Source organism: Musca domestica, unplaced genomic scaffold (assembly GCF_030504385.1).
Source record: "Musca domestica strain aabys unplaced genomic scaffold, Musca_domestica.polishedcontigs.V.1.1 8, whole genome shotgun sequence".
Classification (NCBI taxonomy): Eukaryota; Metazoa; Arthropoda; class Insecta; order Diptera; family Muscidae; genus Musca; species Musca domestica.
In genome coordinates, this window is record NW_026712409.1 from 21,427,145 (window position 1) to 21,449,635 (window position 22,491).

Consider the following 22,491-nt stretch of genomic DNA (forward strand, 5'->3'; position numbering starts at 1 on the left):
ATTTGGCAAAGATATTTCTGAGCTGTATTTCATATATTTCCCTGAATATCGTTGTTACGGAGTGCACATTATGGCTGTGGGTAACTAATATAACAAATCGGATGAACAATATATATGGGAGCTATAGCTGTATCTGGACCGATCTTCAACAAATTTGACATACTAGTTTCTAGACTCAAGTGCCAAATTTCATCCCATTTAGGCAAATATTACACGTTTGGTGCACAATAAAAGGTAAATCGGACGAAGTTATATATGGGAGATATATCCAAATCCGAACCGATCCCGATAAAATATAGCAAAGGTATTTCTGAGCTGTATTTGATATATTTCACCAAATATTGTTGTTAGAGAGTGCATATTGCGCCTGCGGAGGATTAAAATAACAAATCGGATGAAAAATATATGTATGGGAGCAATAGATATATCTGAACCGATTTCGATAAAATTGAGCATAATTTTTTTTAGGCCTAGTTTGTTTGTGGGTGCAAAATTCCATACTATTCGGGCTGATATTACACGTTTGGTGCACAATAAAAGGCAAATCGGACGAAGATATATATGGGAGCTATATCTATAATTTTTACCGATTATCTCCATTTTTAATAGGGTTTGTATATACGATATATCATACGATTATATTATACGTCTTTTTTAAATAGTTTTCAAACCAAATATTTTTTATTTTTATACCCTCCACCAAAAAAGGCATGGAGGGTATATTAAGTTCGTCATTCCGTTTGTAACTCATCGAAATAATCATTTAAGACCCAACAAAGTATATATATTCTTGATCAGCGTAAAATTCTAAGACGATTTAGCCCTGTCCGTCCGTCTGTCCGTCTGTTGTAATCACGCTACAGTCTAAACGAATTAAGATAGGAAGATAAAATTTTGCACAGATCTCTCTGTTGTCTGCAGGCAGGTCAAGTTCGAAGATGGGCTATATCGGTCCACGATATCGTATAGCCCCCATATAACGGTACCCCGGATATTCGGTATTTTGATGATGTTAACCACATTTTTCAATGGAATTGTCTGAAAATCCACAAAAGCAGTTTCTTGTGAGTACTTTATACCTCGGCAGAGAATTATCTATATAGGTCTACAATATCGTATAGCCCCCATATAACGGTATCCCCCGATATTCGGCATTTTGATGATTTTACCCACATTTTTCAATGGAATTGTCTGAAAATCCCCACAAGGAGTTCCTTGTGGGTACTTTATACCTCGGCAGAGAATTGTCCATACTGGTCCACGATATCGTATAGCCCCCATGTAACGGTACCCCCAGGGTATTCGGTATTTTGATGATTTTAGCCACATTTTTCAATGGAATTGTCTGAAATTCCACAAAAGGAGTCCCTTGTGGGCATTTTACCTCCCCAAAAAGAATTCTCTATATAGGTCCTCGAAATCGTATATCCCCCATATAACTGTAACCCCCGATATTTGGTATTTTGATGATATTAGCCACGCTTTTCAATGGAATTGTCTTAAAATTAACAAAAGTAGTTCCTTGTGAGTACTTCACCCCCTGAGAGAGAATTGTCTATACAGGTCAACGATATCGTATAGCCCTCATATAACGGTACCCCCGATATTCGGTATTTTGATGTTTTTAGTCATATTTTTCAACGGAATGGGGTTCTTTGTACACAAGGGGTTCTTTGTGAGCACTTTACCCCCCGACAGAGAATTCTGTATATAGGTTAACGATATCGTATAGCTCCCATATAACGGTACCCCGCGATATTCGGTATTTTGATGATTTTAGCCACATTTTCCAATCGTATTGTCTGAAAATCCACACACGGAGTTCTTTGTGAACACTTTACCCCTGAAACGGGATTGTCTATATAGGTCCTCCGTATAACGGTACTCCCCGATATTCGGTATTTTATGATTTGACCCACATTTTTCATCGGAATTGTCTGAAAATCCATACAAGGAGTTCCTTGTGAGTACTTTACACGCAGACATACATTTGTCTTTATAGGTCCACAATATCGTATATCCCCCCATATATTGGCACCTTCCTGTATTAGATATTTAAAAATTTTAAAAGAATTTTTATTGGATTTTATTTTTTTTTTGAAAATTTTCTAATTCGTTCCAAATGGTGGAGGGTATTCAAAGTTCGGCCCGGCCGAACTTACTGCTTTTTTACTTGTTAATTTTCTAAATGTTCCCCGTGTAAATGTTCTAAATGTTCCCCGTTTTCGGTGATGGCGCCTTTAATTACCACACAAGAAGTTAACAAATATTTGCCATTTTTTGTTTTTAATTTACGACGGTGGAGGATTTGATTCATTTGTCATTTGCAGTGAATGGTAGACCCCAAACCACTTGACAGTTAAAGTGATTACAAATGAAAACAACAAGTTACTAAAGCTCTTCACAACACACACACACATTAAACATTTATGATAATGGCACAGTGGGGGAGAAAAAAAATCAAGTTGGTATTGAAATTTGGAGTGCGTAACGAAGCAAAAATAAGTTTGAAATCCGTTCAGATGTGGATATAGCTCCCATGCATATTTTAGGCTGACTTCACATACTCCAATGAAAATCGGACAGAGAGATACGAAATTTGGTACCAAAAATTTTTACCAAATTTTATTGAAATCGGTTGAAGTTTGGGTACAGCTCCGGCCGATTTCATGTATTTTATGCACTGGAAAAAAACAGCAACATCAGCAGAAATAGTTCAAAAATAAAGAAGCGACTTGATCGAAACCCACGTCACAATGGCCGAAAAATAGCTCGTGAGCTGAACATATCGCAATATTCCATTCGGCAAATATTGAAAAATGAGCTCCATGAGCTGCAAGAACTTAAACCGTAAAAGAGAAAATTGACTCAAAAGAACAAAAGAGTTTTCTTCGCTTGGCCGAAAGTGGTGAACTGCTGAATTTGGTTTTCTCCGATGAGAAAACATTCGTTGTCCAGCGGTTTGTAAACAAACAAAATTATCGTGTTTTCTTGCCAAAGAGGTCAGCTGTAAATGTGCACCTTCGGTTGGCCACCAGAACTCAAGCGCCGGCCATGATCCGCCTTAACCGATGATCGCTCTTCGTTCGCATTAATCGACCGTGGTATCAAAATAAATCCTGCATATTATCGTGAAAATATTCTGGAGGGTGTATTAAAGCCTTGGGCATGCAAACATTTTGGCCCCAGACCTTGAACATTCCAACAGGACTCAGCATAATCGCACTCAGCACGCGCCACCAAAGAATGACCACCAAAATCTCCGGATACCAATCCGTTGGACAATTGTTTCTGGAGTATTTTGGAAACAAGGTTGGCGCTAAAAAATACTAAAGAGTCGATCACCTCAAGCAAGCGCTTCGCCGGGAATGGGCCAAAATACCGCAGAGCAACATTCGGGCAGTGTGTGACGGTTTAACTGGCCGTTTGAAGGCTATAATTCGTGCCAAAGGTGACTAATTCGAACAAATCTAAACTTATTCTAAAATTTGAGGCAATTTACGACATTGGCTGTTATGGCGGCCCAAACCATCACCATGGCGTCTATTTTCTTTCAGTTGAGGTGTGATTTATTGCAAATTTTGGAATTTCAATGGCTTTACGTCGAGCTCATTTTTCAATATTTGCCCAATGAAATATTGCGATATGTTCAGCTCACGAGTCAATTTTCAGCCACAGCGACGTGGGTTTTGATCAAGTCGCTTCTTTACTTTTCGAACCATTTCTCCTGATGTTGCTGTTTTCTTCCGTCTTCCGTCCACTTCCTTGATGTCGGGCTACGCCACCAGTATCACGGTAACAAGCAATGGTACGAAACACAAAAGATTTATTCACATTTAAATGCTGGAGTGCTCTAACGATAGCCACTTGTGGTTTTCCAGCCAAATATAAAGAAAGAAAATTCTCACCTAAATGTTTTTGTACTCTTGTAAATAATATAATGAGCTATCACTGGAATAATTTTAACACCTGTCGGACGAGTGGCTTAGAAATGACAGCAGTCTGAAGTTGGTTGTAGATTTTTCATCTCACCCTGTATATGTTTCATCCGATTTGGTTTTTTAGTGATATATCATTTACGATTCAAAAAAATTCTGGATTTTTTCGAATGACCATTAATATCAAAGGTCCCATTTTCATTTTTTCACTTTTTTCAGTCTTATTAAAGCTCACAACTAAAACAATTACTTAAAATTTGTTTCTCGTTTTTAAAAAACTAATTTTGCTCAACTTAGCTACAAGTTAATTTCTCTCCCTCTCTCTCTCTCTACTATTCTACATGCCTGGAATAAATAACAGCTACCAACCGGGTAATACATCAAACAAATCAACTCTATTCTATAGTTTTTTTTCATTCTCTCAGAAGATAAAGTGTGGGACAAACCCACAATACAAACAATTTCCACCCCCCTCTGCCAGCTTTTAAGTTTGTGGGTGGATGCATGACTGGCACTATTTTTCATTTAGCAACAGAAAATTAATCATAAAACTTTTGTTTCATTGCCATAATGGAGTCCATGGATGGCAGAAATTTGTGTGAGAATCTGTTGGTTTGTTCGGGGGCATCTTTTGAACGGATGGAACGAAAGAACTGGGAAGTTGTTCTGCAAATTCCGCCATGTAAACAATTTGCAAACCATTTGTAATAGTTTGTGAAACAAAAGTTCCCGTTGGGATTATAATTCCAAAGTGCTTTGCTATTGACAGGGGAATATGCAATTATCCTTGGAGTTTTTTTTATTTAAATGGAAACCATTAAACAAGTGGGAAAAAGTTATGTAAACATTACATATGTATGTACACATGTTAGCAGTGTATTACTGGCCATAAACGATGTCGTTCGTCGGCAGAATAGATGGGTGAACAAGTGTTCTTCTGGTTATAAATGGCAAATTAAAAGAAAAATGTTGGCTTCCAAGCAATTAATTTTGTGGCTTACCTACTGTGAGGCTACAAGTGTTACAATGTTGCCAATACGAACAGCTTCCTGTGGAGGTCGGCCTCACTGCCAGGGATCTGTAAGAGAGGGAGAAAAAACTTTTTTATGGAAGAAAATTAAATTTGCACCTAAAAATATGTATAAAAATTGTTCAATGTGTAAAAAAATACGCATTTCCCGGTATGGGTACGTCTTTTAAAACTTTATTTAAAAATCCACGTTTTGGGGGCTGGGTAGGCCTTAAAAATTTTATTTAAACATCCACGTTTTCGGGGCTGGGTAGGCCTTAAAAATTTTATTTGAAAATACACGTTTGCGGGTCAGGGTATGGCCTTTAAAATTTTATTTAAAAATCCACGTTTTGGAATCTGGGTTTTAATTTTTATTTAAAAATTTACGTTTCCGGTCTAGGTATGGCCTTAAAAATTTTATTTAAAAACCCACGTTTTCAGGTCTGGGTATAAGATATAAAATTTTATTTAAAAATCCACGTTTTCGGGTCTGGGTATAAGATATAAAATTTTATTTAAAAATCCACGTTTTCGGGTCTGGGTATAAGATATAAAATTTTATTTAAAAATCCACGTTTTCGGGTCTGGGTATAAGATATAAAATTTTATTTAAAAATCCACGTTTTCGGGTCAGGGTATAAGATATAAAATTTTATTTAAAAATCCACGTTTTGGGGTCTGGATATGGCCTTTAAAATTTTATTTAAAAATTCACGTTTTGGGGTCTGGGTATGGCCTTTAAAATTTTATTAAAAAATCCACGTTTTCGGGTCTGGATATGGCCTTTAAAATTTTATTTAAAAATTCACGTTTTGGGGTCTGGGTATGGCCTTTAAAATTTTATTAAAAAATCCACGTTTTCGGGTCTGGATATGGCCTTTAAAATTTTATTTAAAAATCCACGTTTTGGGGTCTGGATATGGCCTTTAAAATTTTATTTAAAAATTCACGTTTTGGGGTCTGGGTATGGCCTTTAAAATTTTATTAAAAAATCCACGTTTTCGGGTCTGGATATGGCCTTTAAAATTTTATTAAAAAATCCACGTTTTCGGGTCTGGATATGGCCCTTAAAATTTTATTTAAAAATCCACGCTTTGGGGTCTGGGTATGGCCCTTAAAATTTTATTAAAAAATCCACGTTTATAACCAGGTTATGGCCTTTAAAATTGTATTTAAAAATCCACGTTTATAACCAGGTTATGGCCTTTAAAATTGTATTTAAAAATCCACGTTTATAACCAGGTTATGGCCTTTAAAATTGTATTTAAAAATCCACGTTTATAGCCAGGTCATGGCCTTTAAAATTTTATTTAAAAATCCACGTTTATAAGCCAGGTTATGGCCTTTAAAATTTTATTTAAAAATCCACGTTTATAAGCCATGATATGGCCTTTAAAATTTTATTTAAAAATCCACGTTTATAAGCCAGGTTATGGCCTTTAAAATTTTATTTAAAAATCCACGTTTATAAGCCAGGTTATGGCCTTTAAAATTGTATTTAAAAATCCACGTTTATAACCAGGTTATGGCCTTTAAAATTGTATTTAAAAATCCACGTTTATAGCCAGGTCATGGCCTTTAAAATTTTATTTAAAAATCCACGTTTATAAGCCAGGTTATGGCCTTTAAAATTTTATTTAAAAATCCACGTTTATAAGCCAGGATATGGCCTTTAAAATTTTATTTAAAAATCCACGTTTATAAGCCAGGTTATGGCCTTTAAAATTTTATTTAAAAATCCACGTTTATAAGCCAGGTTATGGCCTTTAAAATTTTATTTAAAAATCCACGTTTATAAGCCAGGTTATGGCCTTTAAAATTTTATTTAAAAATCCACGTTTTGGGGTCTGTGTGGCCTTTAAAATTTTATTTAAAAATCCACGTTTTCGGGTCTGGGTATGGCCTTTAAAATTTTATTTAAAAATCCACGTTTGCGGGTATGGGTACGTCCTTTAAAATTTTATTTAAAAATCCACGTTTTCGGGGCTGGGTAGGCCTTAACTCGGTAGGCCTTAAAAATTTTATTTGAAAATCCACGTTTTCGGGTCTGGGTATGGCCTTTAAAATTTTATTTAAAAATCCACGTTTATAGGCCAGGACATAGGGTTTAAAAAATTTATTTCAAAATTTACGTTTATAGCGAAGGACATGGATTTCAAAATACTATTAAGAAATCTACTTTTATAGGCCAGAAAATTGCCCTTAAAATTTATTTTAAAAATCATCTTTTATAGGCCAAGCTGACAAGGTTTATTTAAAACTCCACAAATTCAAAGAATTTAATTAAATTGTGTATACTTTTAGTACAAGAATATATTTTTGCATTTTTTCTCGAGTGGATTTTAATTTTAGTTACATTCTTTGTTTAGATTTCAACATCTCTGTTTCTACAGGAAGTAATAAAATTTCTTTACGATTTAGATTAAATTTTTCTGTAGGAAAATAGAAGAGGAAAACAGCGTAAATACCGACAAATCCCAAGATGCGAAAAACAATTTACATGCAAAACTGCTCAGATAGGAAAAGAATTTTGAAGTGATGTTGAGGTCAGTATCCCATACAAATATTTGGCATTTGCCAATTTGCGAAGATATTTGAAATAATATAAAGGTTTAATTTGAAATAAAAAATATTGACAAAAAATATTTTTATATTTTCTATTTTTTGCTTTCATTCAATAAAATTTAAAAAAATTGTAAAAATTATGGCGTTTGACTTTGTCGGAGTTTTTTTGTTATCTCACCCAGTATGTAGGCCTTGATTTGTCTCAGCTAACAGAATTTTAAATCCCTTCTCCCACTTTTCCCCCTTAAAAATAATTTGAAACTATTTCTCTTAAAAATCAGGAGACAACATTTTCTTCCAATACTCCTCCTTAAAAAATTGAAGCCATGGAAATATATTATTTTTTCCCAAATTTTAATCTCGAGAATGGGTTCCCATTTTTTCGAAAATTATTCACAATACCTCCTTGACAAATAATTACATGAAAATGTACAAGTCGCTTTGTGAAATATCGATAATCTCCTTTAACAGGATGCGAAAAATGAAAAAAAAAATGACAATGATATTGAAAAATTGAACATTTCAATAAAAGGACGCAATAACATTGTTATCTCTCCATCCTCTCCATCTCTCCGACTCCATTGTGGGCTGTGGTTGTTGTTAAAAGAAAATGCTTGTAATCACACTTTTCCCAACCGCATTATTCACCTTTCGTTTGCCGACAATAGCTGAGACCAACAACAATGTTGGGAGGTGATTACCCTCCTCCGACACTGCTGCAAGAATGACATTCCCGATAAAATTGAATTAAATTCAGGCGATATGTTTACAAAACAATGGGAGGCGTTCAAACAATGGCAACGGCAGCACTAACAACAACAACAATAATAACACCCACAGCAATTTTTCCATTAAAGCCATTGACAAGAAATATTTGTGGGTTCTTCGGCGTCTAGCTGTGTGTGCATGTATGTGTCTTGGAAAGGACATTCGATCCTTTGGCACAGTTCAATGTGTCAAAGCAAAGAATAACATGATTTTGGTTGGTTAGCTTGACAATGTTGAAGTGAAATAGAATTAAGCTGCTTCGTTCGTAGCTTGCAATCATTGAAAATTGAGGGTAATTTAAAATAATGTCTTAACACTTTATTGGTGGTGCCATTGATTGGTGGGACGCAATGGGAGGGGATAGGAGGTTGGGAAGTAGATGCCGGCAAGACATCCTTAATTTACGATTGTGTAAACTAATGTAATGAGTTAAGTGAATTGGAAAAAAATCTTGAAAGATTATAGACAATATTGGCACTTGATGTCGCATACAGTGGAGGGCAAAATTGGGGGTAATAGAAATTAGCTTAAAAAAAACTCAATTCAGAAAATTGTCACAAAGTCGGATTATTTTGTTAGCTTTATTAAATTTAAAAAGAATTATCAATGCCGAAAAAAAAATTGATGAAAAACTGCTGCTTTACATTTGTGATCTACTGTAAATTTTGGTATTTATTATAGAAATTTTGTTAATTTCAAATTTTTTCTCAGTATTTTCAATTACTGTTAAGTGCTGCTATGTGAAGTGCTCCATTCATCCCAATTTGTGCTCTCGAGCAATATTATTGTTATTTCTCACTCTTCATTCATTAACTCCTCGTAAATATTTCAAGACTTATTATTTCAAAACTTTTTTTTGAGAAAACAAACAAGCTCAAAATATCCTTCAAGAAACTCTTTCGAAGGACATGATAAATAAATAATAATTTATATGCGGGTTGTCACTGATGCCAAAAAGGTAGCCAGCATATTTGTTTGCACGGATGGCATTACCAGAAAGCCATCGCAATAATCAACATCAAGCGAAATGAACAGGGAATAACTAAATTCCAAAATTACATATTTATCTGCTACCAAAGAGAAGATGCAGTAGAGGACATGAAAATCGCAGCTCATTCCCTCTCCTGTTCTCTTCGCCATTGCTGTAAATGCTACAGTACCTTTTGTTTGACCTTTTTTTATTGTCTTCATATACATGGCAAAGGAAAAGGCCATCAGAGACAATAAGGAGGACAATGAAAATACAAAAAAAAAACGCTTCAAAAGTTAATAAGATGGCTGGATTAAAGCAAATAAAAAGCTCAATACTTCAACAAAGCCAAATACAATCTTTATTAAGTGCGGTGAAGTCAAGGATTTTTAAACAAAAAGTTTAAAGGCGATGAAATGGAATATAAAAGAGGATTTTAAAGGCCATGATCTGATGCAGTAAAATACAATCTTAGACATACTATTAAAGGCCGTGCCCTGGCTTAGAAACATAGATTTTTAAATAAAGTTTTAAAGCCAATGTCCTGACCTATAAACGTTGTTTTTTAAATAAAATTTTAAAGCCATACCCAGACCCAAAATTGTGAGTTTTTAAATGAAATTTTAAAAGCCATACCCTGGCCCAAAAACGTGGAGTTTTTAATAAAATGCTAAAGGCCATACCCAGAACCGAAAACGTGGATTTTTTAAATAAAAATTTTAAAGGCCATACCCTGGCCCAAAAACGGGGATTTTTAAATACAGTTTTAAATCCCATACCCTGGCTCAAAAATAAAAATTTAATAGCCATACCCAGAACCGAAAACGTGGAGTTTTTAGTAAAATGTTTAAGGCCATACCCAGAACCGAAAACGTGTATTTTTAAATGAAATTTTTAAGGCCATACCCTGGTCCGAAAGCGTGGAGTGTTTTGTAAAATGTTAAATGCCATACCCAGAGCCGAAAACGTGGATTTTTAAAATAAAATTTTAAAGGCAATACCTACACACAAAAACGTGGATTTTTAAATAAAATTTTAAAAGCAATACCTACACAAAAAAACGTGGATTTTTAAATAGAATCTTTAAGACCAAACCCAGACCGAAAACTTACATTTTTAAATAAAATTTTAAAGCCCATGTCCTGGCCTATAAACGCGGATTTTTAAATAAAATTTTAAAGGCCATAGCCTGACCCAAAAATGTGGGTTTTTAAATGAAATTTTAAAAGCCATACCCTGGACCAATTACGTGGAGTTTTTAATAAAATGTTAAAGACAATTCCCAGAACAAGAACCTAAATAAAATTTTAAATCCCATACCCTGGCCCAAAAAAAGTGAGCTCTAAATAAAATTTTAAAAGCCATAACCTGGCCTATAAAAGTGGATTTTTAAATAAAATTTTAAAGGCCATACCCAAGCCAAAAAACGTGGATTTTTAAACGAAATTTTAAAGGCCATACCCAGACCCCAAAACGTGGATTTTTAAATACAATTTTAAATCCCATACCCTGGCCCAAAAACGGGGATTCTAAAATAAAATTTTAAATCCCATACCCTGGCCCATAAACGTGGAGTTTTTAATAAAATGTTTAAGGCCATAACCAGAACCGAAACGTGTATTTTTAAATGAAATTTTTAAGGCCATACCCTGGTCCAAAAACGTGGATTTTTTTAATAAAATTTGAAAGGCCATACCTAGACCCAAAATCGTGAATTTTTAAATAAAATTTTAAACGCCATACCCAGACTCGAAAACGTGGATTTCTAAATAAAATTTTAAAGGCCATACCCAGACTCGAAAACTTGGATTTTTAAATAAAATTTTAAAGGCCATACCCAGATTCAAAAACGTTGATTTTTTAACAAAAATTTTAAATTCCATACCCAAGACCGAAAACGTGGATTTTTAAATAAAATCTTAAAGGTCATACCCAGACCCAAAAACTTGGATTTGTAAATAAAATGTTAAAGTCCATATCCAGCACCAAAAACGTGGATTTGTAAATAAAATTTTAAAGTCCATATCCAGCCCCAAAAACGTGGATTTGTAAATAAAATTTTAAAAATTTTAATATTTTAAAGGCCATACCCAGACCCGAAAACGTGGATTTTTAAATAATATTTTAAAGGCCATACCCATACCCAAAAACGTGGATTTTTAAATAAAAATTTGAGGGCTATACCCAGACCCGAAAACGTGGATTTTTAAATAAAAATTTGAGGGCTATACCCAGACCCGAAAACGTGGCTTTTTAAATAAAATTTTAAAGGCCATAAACGTGATTTTTAAATAAAATTTTAAAGGTCATGCCTTGAGCCTAAAACTTGGATTTTTAAATAAAACTTTAAAGGGTCATAGCCAGACCAAAAATTTAAATTTTTAAGCGCATGTCCTGTTTAATAAACATGATATTTTAAATGAAATTTGTAAATCCATGTCCTGGTCTAGGAACGTAGATTTTTAAAATTAAATTTTAAAGGACATACCCGGACCAAAAGTCCAAAAGTAGTTTTAAATCCCAGGTCTTGGCCTAAAAACGTGGATTTCTTTTTAATTGTAATCCTATGTCCTGGTCTGAAAACGTGGATTCTTAAATACAAGTTTAAATACCGTATCCTGGGATTTTGAAATAAAATTTCATTAAATGGCAGGATTAATTAATACGGATTTTTAAATAAAATTCTAAGGGTCATATTATGGGTCATTAACGTAAATTTTGTTGTCCTGTGAATTTTTTAATCAAATTGTAAACTAAAAGTTATGGTCTATTCCTGTGAATTTTTAGATTTTTAGTCTTGCAATTAAAAAAAAATAAGGATTTTAAATAAAATTTTGAAGGCCGGGTCCATAAATGCGGATTTATAAATAACATTTCTATCCAAAAACGCGATAGATTTTAAAGGGCTTTGTCCTGTGGATTTTTTCGTAAAAATGTTTTAAATAAATTCTCAAAATCTATGTCCTGCCTGTGAATGGACCACAGTGTGCTTTAAAATAAAATTTTCCATGTCACTTTCAGGGTGTCTTATATTTTCGAATATCAAAAATCTTTTTCAAATCCCGACAAATGTACTTTTGACAATTGCCTTCTACAGACTCGGTTACATTTCTATTGTGTGTGTGCATGTATGTGACACATTTCCCACACCTCTAAAAATCTACTCGGTTACCATTTGCAATAGAAGATAGCTAGTAGCTGAGTCCTGTCATAGCAAATGCTGTCATTTTTTTTTTTTAAATGATGGCTTGACAATGACAGCATTTGTTTGTTTGGGTTTGTCTGGTTGCCTGTCAAATACCCTTATTTTATTTGCTTCTTCGACTGGCAGTAACATCAGGGATATACATACATATATATATGAATGTTAAATGAAATGTAGTTTAGAGACAGTGGAACACAGTTAAAATAGTTTTCACCAAATATTAAAATGTAGGAGGTCATGAGAATTTTAAATAATCCATTAATGGCCAGATTTTAAAATTTCACTTTGATCATTTTATGGATGTAATGGATTTGAATTTATAAATTACAGTGGGACCTCGATGAAATGTAAACAAAGTATTTTTCTTTGAGTCTTGGCATTAATGGAAAATTTAAAATTCTCGTGACCTCCTTGATCTTAAAATTGGCTTAATTCTATGTTAACCATGTTCCACTGTAAATAATCTATATTTAATATTACATCCACATTAACTATCCCATATAAATTATATGCAAGACATTTACCTCCTCCATAATTGTTAGTTTTATATGCGCAAAGACTACTGACAATGTTGGCAGCAAGCTGGCAAGATGCTCGACAAGAGTGTAGCTCGGCAACGATAAAAGCCAATCAAAGTAAATGGATGAGGCGGGACGGAAAAGAACAACCTCGACGCAGTACAATGGCCTCACCTTCCAACATCCTCTTGCTGTTGCTGATGCAGAAAACAACAACAAACTAAACTATGTAATATAATATTTGAGTGAATAAAAGAATTGTAATAAAGACGTTTTACATAGTAAAAAAAATAAAGAATAAAAAAACATATTTCCCTTTTTCTTGCTGCAGGGAAGGTTCTGAATTCGTGCATCATAATAGATACAATAGAATTCATATTAAAAAATAAATGAATTTAAATATTTATTTATTTATATTTTATTTATCATTAAAATTGGTTTAATTTTTAATTTTTTAATTTTTTTAAAGCATAGCCATATTGAAAGGCTAATATAAATATTATTGTAGAGTTTTTGAAGATTTTTAAGCACTACCAATGGCATATTAGGAAAGGTTAAAGAATTGTTTCACAATTTTAACGCTATTTATTTTTAAGAATTTTTATAGGTGGATTTTTTTAAAAACTTGGATTTTAAATGCAATTTATAAAGGTCATCTCCCGGGCCATGAACTTGGACTAGTTATATAAGTTTTATAGTTCATGATCTTGCCCAAAAACGTAAATTTTTAAAGAAATATTTAAGAAAAATTTTTACGACGTAATTGTGGAATTTTAAAAATATGTACAGTGTAATATATAATATGTAGGGAAAATTTTAAAATTTTGAAAGTAAGGGGCTTAATTCTAGTTTAGTAAAAACTTCAATTTTTTTTCAAATTTTTTCAGTGGTAGGCATTTTTACCCACAAAGTGGTGGTTTTATACCCTACACCACAAGGTGGTCAGGTTATTATGTCTTTGTGCATTTGTTTGTAACAGGCAAAAGGAAACGAGATAGATCCATAGTTCCTTTTGATGATCTGCATAGAATCATATTCTAAGTCGATTTATTTATCCATGTCCGTCCGTCCTTCTGTCCGTCCGTCCATGTATTTTTGTAAACAAAGTACAATTCGCATTTATTGTCCGATCCAGGTGAAATTTGGCACAAATGATTTGTTTGGCCCACAGACGAACCCTATTGAAATTGAAGATAATCGGTAAAAATTTAGATATAGCTCCCATATATATCTTCCCCCGATTTTCATTTTATTGTGCACCAAACGTGTAATATCAGCCCGAACAGTATGGGATTTTACACATACAACCAAATTTAGGCCTGAAAATAAGTATGCCAAATTTAATCGAAATCGGTTCAGATATAGATACAGCTCCCATATATATTGTTTATCCGATTTGTTATTTTTGTCCTCCGCAGCCGTAATATGCACTCTATAACAACAATATTTGGGTAAATATATCAAATACAGCTCAGAAATACCTTTGCTAAATTTTATTGAGATCGGTTCAAATTTGGATATGGCTCCCATATATGTCTTCGTCCGATTTACCTTTCATTGTGCACCAAACGTCTTATATTTGCCCAAATGGGATGGAATTTGGTACATACGACCGAATTGAGTCTAGAAGCAGCATGCTAAATTTGGTGAAGATCGGTCCGGATATAACTATAAAGTCTTTACTGTTTTTTTTTTTTTTTTTTTTGGGAACGGACCCGAGATTTTTGTCCCGATAGTCCGGCTTAAAGACCCGGATCCACTTACCCGATATGTACAATATAGATATTGTTGGAAATCTACACCAAGTAAAAAAGCAGCTAAGTTCGGCCGGGCTGGGCCGAGCTATTTATACCCTCCATCATTCGGAAGGAACTTGAATACTTTCAAAATCCGTCGAAAAAATACCCCTTAAATAAAAAACTTTTATATGAGGGGCTTCCGGAGACGTGGTGCTGGATAAGTAATTTTCTGTCATAGGTTGTAGTACCAATTACGAACATCAAATACGAAATTTGACGCAATTCCGGTGAATAATGTAGCGAAAATCCTAGAAATACCGAATATCTCGGGGTAGCGTTATATGATTGCTATACTAAAACGTAGACTTATATAAACAATTCTCTACCAGGGGGTAAAATACTCAGATAGAACTCCTTGAGTGGATATTCAGACTATTCCATTGGAAAATGTGGCTAAAAGCCTCAAAATATCGAATATCGGAAGGGGGAGGGGGTACGATTGTATGAGGGCCATACGATATAGTGAACCTATATAGAAAATTCACTTTCAGGGGATAAAGTATTCACAGAGAACTCCTGGTGTAGAATTTCAGACAATTCCCTTGAAATATGTGGTTAAAATCGTCAAAACACCGAGTATCGGAAGGAACCGTTATATAGGACAATATATATACAATTATCTTCTAGGGAGTAAAGTATCCACAAAGAACTCTTTGCGTAGAATACCGAATATCGGTGGGGTACCGTTATATGGGGGCTATACGATATCGTGGACCGACACAGTACATCTTCGAACTTGAATTGCCTGCAGGCAAAAGACAGATCTGTGTAACATGTTAGCTTCCTATCTTAATTCGTTTTGACTGTAGCGTGATTACAACAGACGGACAGACAGACGGAACGACAGAGCTAAATCGTCCTAGAATTATACGCTGATCAGGAATATATACAAGGAGAGATAGAAAACTGCAACAAAGTCAAAAGCCATAATTTTTACTTTTTTTTAATTTTATTGATTATTAAGTTTAGATTTGTTCGAATTGTTCATCTTTGGCACGAATCACACGCTGCCCGAATGTTGCTCTGCGGTATTTTGGTCCATTCCGGCGAAGCGCTTGCTTGGGGTGATCGACACTTGGGTATTTTTTAGTGCTAACCTTGCTTTCCAAAATACTCCAGACACAATAGCCCAACGGATAGGTTTACGGAGATTTTGGTGGCCATTGTGCGCTGCAAATGAAGCAACAAACCTCATTTTGTAACCACTCTTGGGTGGCGCTTGGTGCTGAGTCCTGTTGGAATGTCCAAGGTCTGCGGCCAAAATGTTTGCTTGGCCAAGGCTTCAATAATTTAATTTAATTTGGTGGCCATTGTGCGCTGGAAATGAAGCAAGAAACCTCATTTTGTAACCACTCTTGGGTGGCGCGTGCTGAGTGCGATAGTGCTGAGTCCTGTTGGAATGTCCAAGGTCTGCGGCCAAAATGTTTGCTTCGCCAAGGCTTTAATACACCCTCCAGAATATTTCAGCGATAATATTCGGTATTTATTCTAATGCCACGGTCGATTGATACGACCGGAGAGCGACCATCGGCTGTTATGGCGGCTCACCCCATCACCATGGCCGGCGCTTGAGTTCTGGTGGCCAACCCAAGTTGCACATTTTCAGCTGACCTCTTTGGCAAGTAAACACGATCATTTTGTTTATTAACAAACTGCTGAACAACAAATGTTTTCTCATCGGAGAAACCCAGTTCACCACCAAGCGAAGCAAGTCTTTAGCTCTTTTGAGTCCATTTTCTTTCTGTTGCGGTGTGAGTTCTTGCACTCTTTGGAATTTCAATGGCTTTACCCCGAGCTCATTTTTTAATATTTGCCGAATGGAATATTGGGTTATGTTCAGCTCACGAGCCATTTTTCGGCCACTGGGACGCGGGTTTCGATCAAGTCGCTTCTTTACTTTTTGAACCATTTCTGTTGCTGTTTTCTTCCTTTCACTTCCTTGACGTCGGGCTACGCTACCAGTAACAAGCGATGGTATGAGACACAAAAGATTTATTCACATTTAAATGCTGGAGTGCTGTAACGATAGCCACTCTCACCAAAATGCTTTTCTACGCTTGTAGACAATATAATGAGCGGTCACTGGAATAATTTTAACAGCTGTCGGACGAGTGGCTTAGAAATGACAGCAGTCTGAAGTTGATTGCTTTTTTTTATCTCACACTGTATATGTTTTATCTGATTTAGGGTTTATGGTACCAGATATCAGATACAGTCCTGAAATAATTGTTTAAAATTTCGTCAAGATCGGTTCAAGTTGGGTTATAGTTCCCATATATAGATTTATCCGATTTCAGGTTTACCAAATTGCTAATATCAGCTCAAATGGACTGAATTTTGGCACTTCTGACGGAGTTCAGCCAAGACGCAAGTGATTGAAGTTTTGGTGAAAGTCGGTTCAGATACGTCTTGAGCTCCCATATATATATATATATATATATGTATATATATATATATATATATATATATATATATATATATATATATATATATATATATATACATATATATATATATATATATATATATATATATATATATTTCATCCGATTTGATCCCTTTATATGCGAAATATGCACCCTACAACACGGATATTTGATACCGCACATCAGATGAAAAATTTTATTGAGATCGGTTCAGATTTTTAAATAACTTCGACATACAACTTTATCCGATTTTGCGGTTATTGTCCTCCATATATGTAATATCAGCCCAAATTGGATAGATTTTTTCATATTTAACCGAATTTGTCCATTTTGTGAAACTCGGTCCGGTATATCTATTCCTCTAATAAATATATTTTTTAATATAATTCGTATCGAAGTCATATTATATAGCAATGTTATTTGGTACTAGAGGTACAGAAGCCTGCGTTAAATTTGTTGAAAATCACTTTAGAGTTGGTTATAGTTCCCAAATTGTGACTACTCTAATGCCATGATACGCATTCGAATGAGGTTCATAGTTGTAGGGTTTTTTGTTACGTGAGCTGTACTTAATGCGCATAGTGGTGTAGAGTGTCATATAATCGGCCCCGCCTGACTTTTTGGGAACCTCCCGACTTTTGACCTTTCCGTACGGGTTTTTTCATAATCTTCTTCAATTGCGGATTTAAAAAATCATCACTTTCAATTTCCTTAATCCCAAAATATATCAAATTTTCATGCACATCCGAAGAAAAATATTCTTGATATTTTTAAGGAATTATTTAAGCTTTCTCATAACATAATTTTCGCGATTTTTTGGGTTTTTGCGGACAATTTTTGATTTTAACTCCCCAAAGCGATATTCGTGGATTATTAAAACAACTTTTCCAAGCAACACAGATCAATAAAAAAAGAGGTTTTTATACCCTTCACCATACTATGGAGGGTATTTGTCATTCCGTTTGTAACTCCTCGAAATACTCATGTCAGACCCAACGCTATCTTTCGAACGAATTGAGATAGAAGGCTAAAATTTTGCACACATGTTTATTTTTTCAGTAGGCAGGTTAAGTTCCTAAATGGCCTATGTAGGTCCACGTTTTCATATAGCCCCCATATAACGGCACCTCCCGATATTCGGTATTTTGATAATTTTTGCGACATTATTTACCGGAATTGTTTCAAATTATGTATTTAGAGTTCGTAATGGGAACTACAATCTGTGACAGAAAATTGTCTATGCAGGGATAGGTTTTCGTATAGGCCCCATATATCAGTACATCCCTATATTCGTTTTTTTTTTTTTTTGAGTTTAGGTGCAATACCCACCGAAATTGTTTGAATTTCGTAATGGATGCTACAGAAAATTGTCCATGCTGGTCCAGGTCTTCGCATAGCTCCGATATAATGGTACCTCCCTATATACGATATTTTGATGATTTTAGCTACATTATTCGCCGTTTATTTCAAGTTTCGAATTTGAATATGGTAATGGCTTATGACAAAGAATACCAATGTAGGTCCGCGTCATATAGACCCCAATATAACGGCTATATTCGGTGTTTTTAAAATTGTAACAGAATTTTTTTAGGTTTTTTTTTTTAATTTCCAAATGCGTTCCAAATTGTGGAGGGTATTAAAAATGCTACTGCTTTTTAACTTGTTTTATTTTAACTCCCCCAAAGCGATATTCGTGGTAAATAAAACAACTTTTCCAAATACCACAGATCAATATGGAAGAATTTTTTTCAATCCCTCAGATTCATAATTGCGGATATTCTTACAGATTTTTTTCAAACACCCTTAGAGCAATAATTTTGGAATTTTTATAAAATTTTCCACTACTTTTTTTAATACTTGATTTTCGTGAGAATATTTTTTTATTTTATTTTATTTTAGTTTTTTTTTTTTTTTTTGCAATCACTTTCCAAACAGCGAGATAACTAAACTAATTTATTTCCATATTATATTATATTATTATATTATGCCCTGTCCAGCACATATAAATCTCTCGAATACCATTAAACAAACAAAAGAAACACTGTTTTGTTAAATACTTAAACTTTCAATTGTTCCTTGCGATGTATTGCTGCTCGTTCAAGTTATGGCGGCGCTAGCTGGCACACAACAAAACGAAATGTTTTTTTTTTTGCATCAAAAGTTTCCAAGTACTCAAACTGTCCGCCTTCTGGTTTCGGGAAATCTTATTTTTTTTTAAATCTACAACTATTATTCATCTTCCATTCGAGGAACAATGTGGTGGAGCGCCTTTTGTATTCCAGATCAATTGTGATTTCAAATGCTTGACTTTTGTTACAATTTAAACATTGTTCGACGGCCACTTCTATTGAACTTTGAAATGTTTGTTTGCTTTGTTTTGTTCATTCTTGGCAGGAGGGGGGTTTTGTGGTGATAGCAACATCGCAGACATTGTCGCATTACCATACCAACCGAGAGGGAGGGAGGTATTGGCATGATAACTAAGTCACAAACAAAAGGAAACTTTTTGGGAATGAAAAAAGAAACACTGAATTAAAATAAAGAAGTCTAGGAAAATGCTGAGGGCACCAAAATGATGCGAAAATTAAATTCTTTAGAATTGCTAGCAATTTATAGTTCGTGGGAAGAGTTTTAATGTGGATTTTAAAGAGTATTTTTCAGGGGCTATCAGAGCGAAGCACTCACAGAAAAAGCTAGACTATCAACATGGATTTTGAGAAATATTTTTTCAAGGCTACAAACATAGATTTGAACTAATATTTTTCAAGGAAAATCAAGGCCACAATTATTATATTTTCAATGGGGGAATTTCAAAGATTTTATTAATCATGATTTTTTAAAGAATTTTTTATTTCCATTGTAAATTTGAGAATAATTATTTTTTTTTTTTTTTTTTTTTGTAATGGACTTTGTAAAAGTGTCGACTATTAGAAAAAAGATATATTTTCAACAGTGGAATTTTAAAGACTTGTTGGTTAAATGTAGATTTCAAACTGATTTGTATGGGCACAATGGTTTCGGAAAGAGCACAAAATCTTCTTATGTCAGGGTATAATTATACCCTCAGCCATATGGCTAGAGAGGGTACATATTATTTGATACGGATATAAAAATAACTATTTTAGACCTTAGATCTCTTTGGACCAAATCCGTTTTAGGACATTTGTAGTCAATTTAACGATTTTTGTCCGTCTGGCTGATGCGCACGATAACTCTCAAAAGGAGCATCAGATTTGGTCCAAACTTGGTACACCGTAATATTATTGTCAAACTTAGATCGATTTCGGAGATGGGCAATGTCGGCCCACTCCATCTCATACCTACCCCAAAAAAGGATGACACTTTCAAAAAAAATATTTTACTGCACAGAAAGAGAAAGGATAATCCGATTTTTCTCCAACTTTGCAACTCTTAATATTTGCTAGATCAGGTGCGAAAATGGACAACATCGGCCACTCCATCAAGTACCTCCCCCACAAAGTCTAACAATTTTGAATACTTATAACATATATAAAGTGTGTATGTGAGTCCGATTATCTTGAAATCACAATATTTTTATTATTCCAAGGTTTGATGGAATATATCGGTCTACTCCTAAATTAACATCCGATTCCATTCAGACTTGGTACATCTCAATATTTCAACACAAGAACTATTATAAAGGTGGTAGTGATCGGACCACTTCTTCTGGTACCTCCCCTACACAGGGTTCAGGATTTTGAAAAAAAGGTTAAAAAAAGCGAAATAAGAATCCGGTTTTCTTCATATTTCACTCATGCCATTCTTTCTACTAACACAAAATCTGCTGTGAAGATGGAATATATATCGGTCCACTCTTGCTGGTACCTTCCCCACAAATGATAAAAATTTTGAATATCCCTGAAGCTCATAAAACGCGAAATTAACATCCTCAATATTTCTATCAACACACGATCTGTTATAAAGATGGTAGAGATCGGACCATTCCTTCTGGTAACTCCCTCACAAAGGGTAAAATTTTTGAATAACCAAACCGAACCAAACCAAATAAACATTCGGTTCTCTTCATATTTCACACATACCATTATTGCTACTAACACAAGATCTGCTGTGAAGATAGAATATATCTGTACTCTCCTGTCGGTACTGTCAAAATTTTGAATATCCCTGAAGCTCATAAAACGCGAAATTAACATCCGAATCCATTCAGACTTAGTACATCTCGATATTTCCATCAACACAAGATCTGTTATAAAGATGGTAGAGATCGAACCATTTTTTCTGATACTTCCCTTACATAGGTTTCAAGCTTTTGAAGAAAAAAAAAAAAAAAACGCTCAAACAAGCGAAATAAGTATCCAACTCTCTTCAAATTTCAGATATACAAACATTTTTGCTAACACAAGATACAAAATGGACAATATTGGTCAATTCCTTTGGAACCTACTCCATAGAGGGTCAACAATTTGAATAATCATAACAGAAGTCAAAATATATTTAAATATACAAAATATTTTAAATACATTGCCCTCCGATTACCTCGTACACGACCTGAACCCATGTGAGCCGAATGCCATTCAGTTCCCGGTTATAACCCGATCAGCAGCATCGTCTACGAACCGAACAGGAAAATCATCTACAATTCAAGCGTCATCATGTCTTCTGATTATCATCGCTTTGGGATTATTCTAAACCGTACACCTGAATTCCCGATTATTATCGGAATTTTTGTAACCCCATTACAGTAACCGTAATTCTTCCAACCATCCAATAACCCGAAGACCTTCATCGAAATATGCATCCAATTCCCTTCAAGTAAAGATGGTAGATATTTGCCCACTTCTTCTGGTACCCTTACTGAAACTGATATAAGCTGAGGGTATACATCTGTCGACAAAATCGACTTATATATTTTAACTTGTTTTTAATGACTATATGGTAAACATTACCATCATTCTCCACTAATAACAAACGTTGTTTTCAAAAAAAAAAAAAAAAAAAAAACAACAACAACAATAAAGGGATAAAGCATGACCATTTTGCAACAACAAAATTACAATCAGCATATTTTTAATTTTTTTATTTTTCCACAGCGCTTTAAGGGTTTTGAGACTGTTTTTAAAATTATTAAGAATACCTTTTCAGTTCTTTTGAGTTATAAACGTTAATATTTTATAAAAGATTTTTTTTCTAAATTATTAAAAATACATTTTTAAAAAATTTTTAGAAACTTTTTCGAAGGTTCATCAGAGAACGGTGTTTTAAAATATTTGAAAGGTGTTTCTTCGGCTCCTTTGGTCATTTTTGTTTG

The 22,491-nt window shown here is 34.3% G+C and overlaps 1 protein-coding gene across 1 annotated transcript in view; it reads right to left on the minus strand.

Moving 5' to 3' along the window:
- The window catches only part of LOC101895877 (calcitonin gene-related peptide type 1 receptor), a 264,742-nt gene that overhangs the window by 133,365 nt on the left and 108,886 nt on the right, over window positions 1–22,491 (minus strand). Inside the window, exon 3 of the mRNA XM_011298341.3 lies at window positions 4,940–5,016. The gene's annotated coding sequence lies outside the window, so the exon portion shown is untranslated. The remainder of the gene's footprint in view (window positions 1–4,939; window positions 5,017–22,491) is intronic.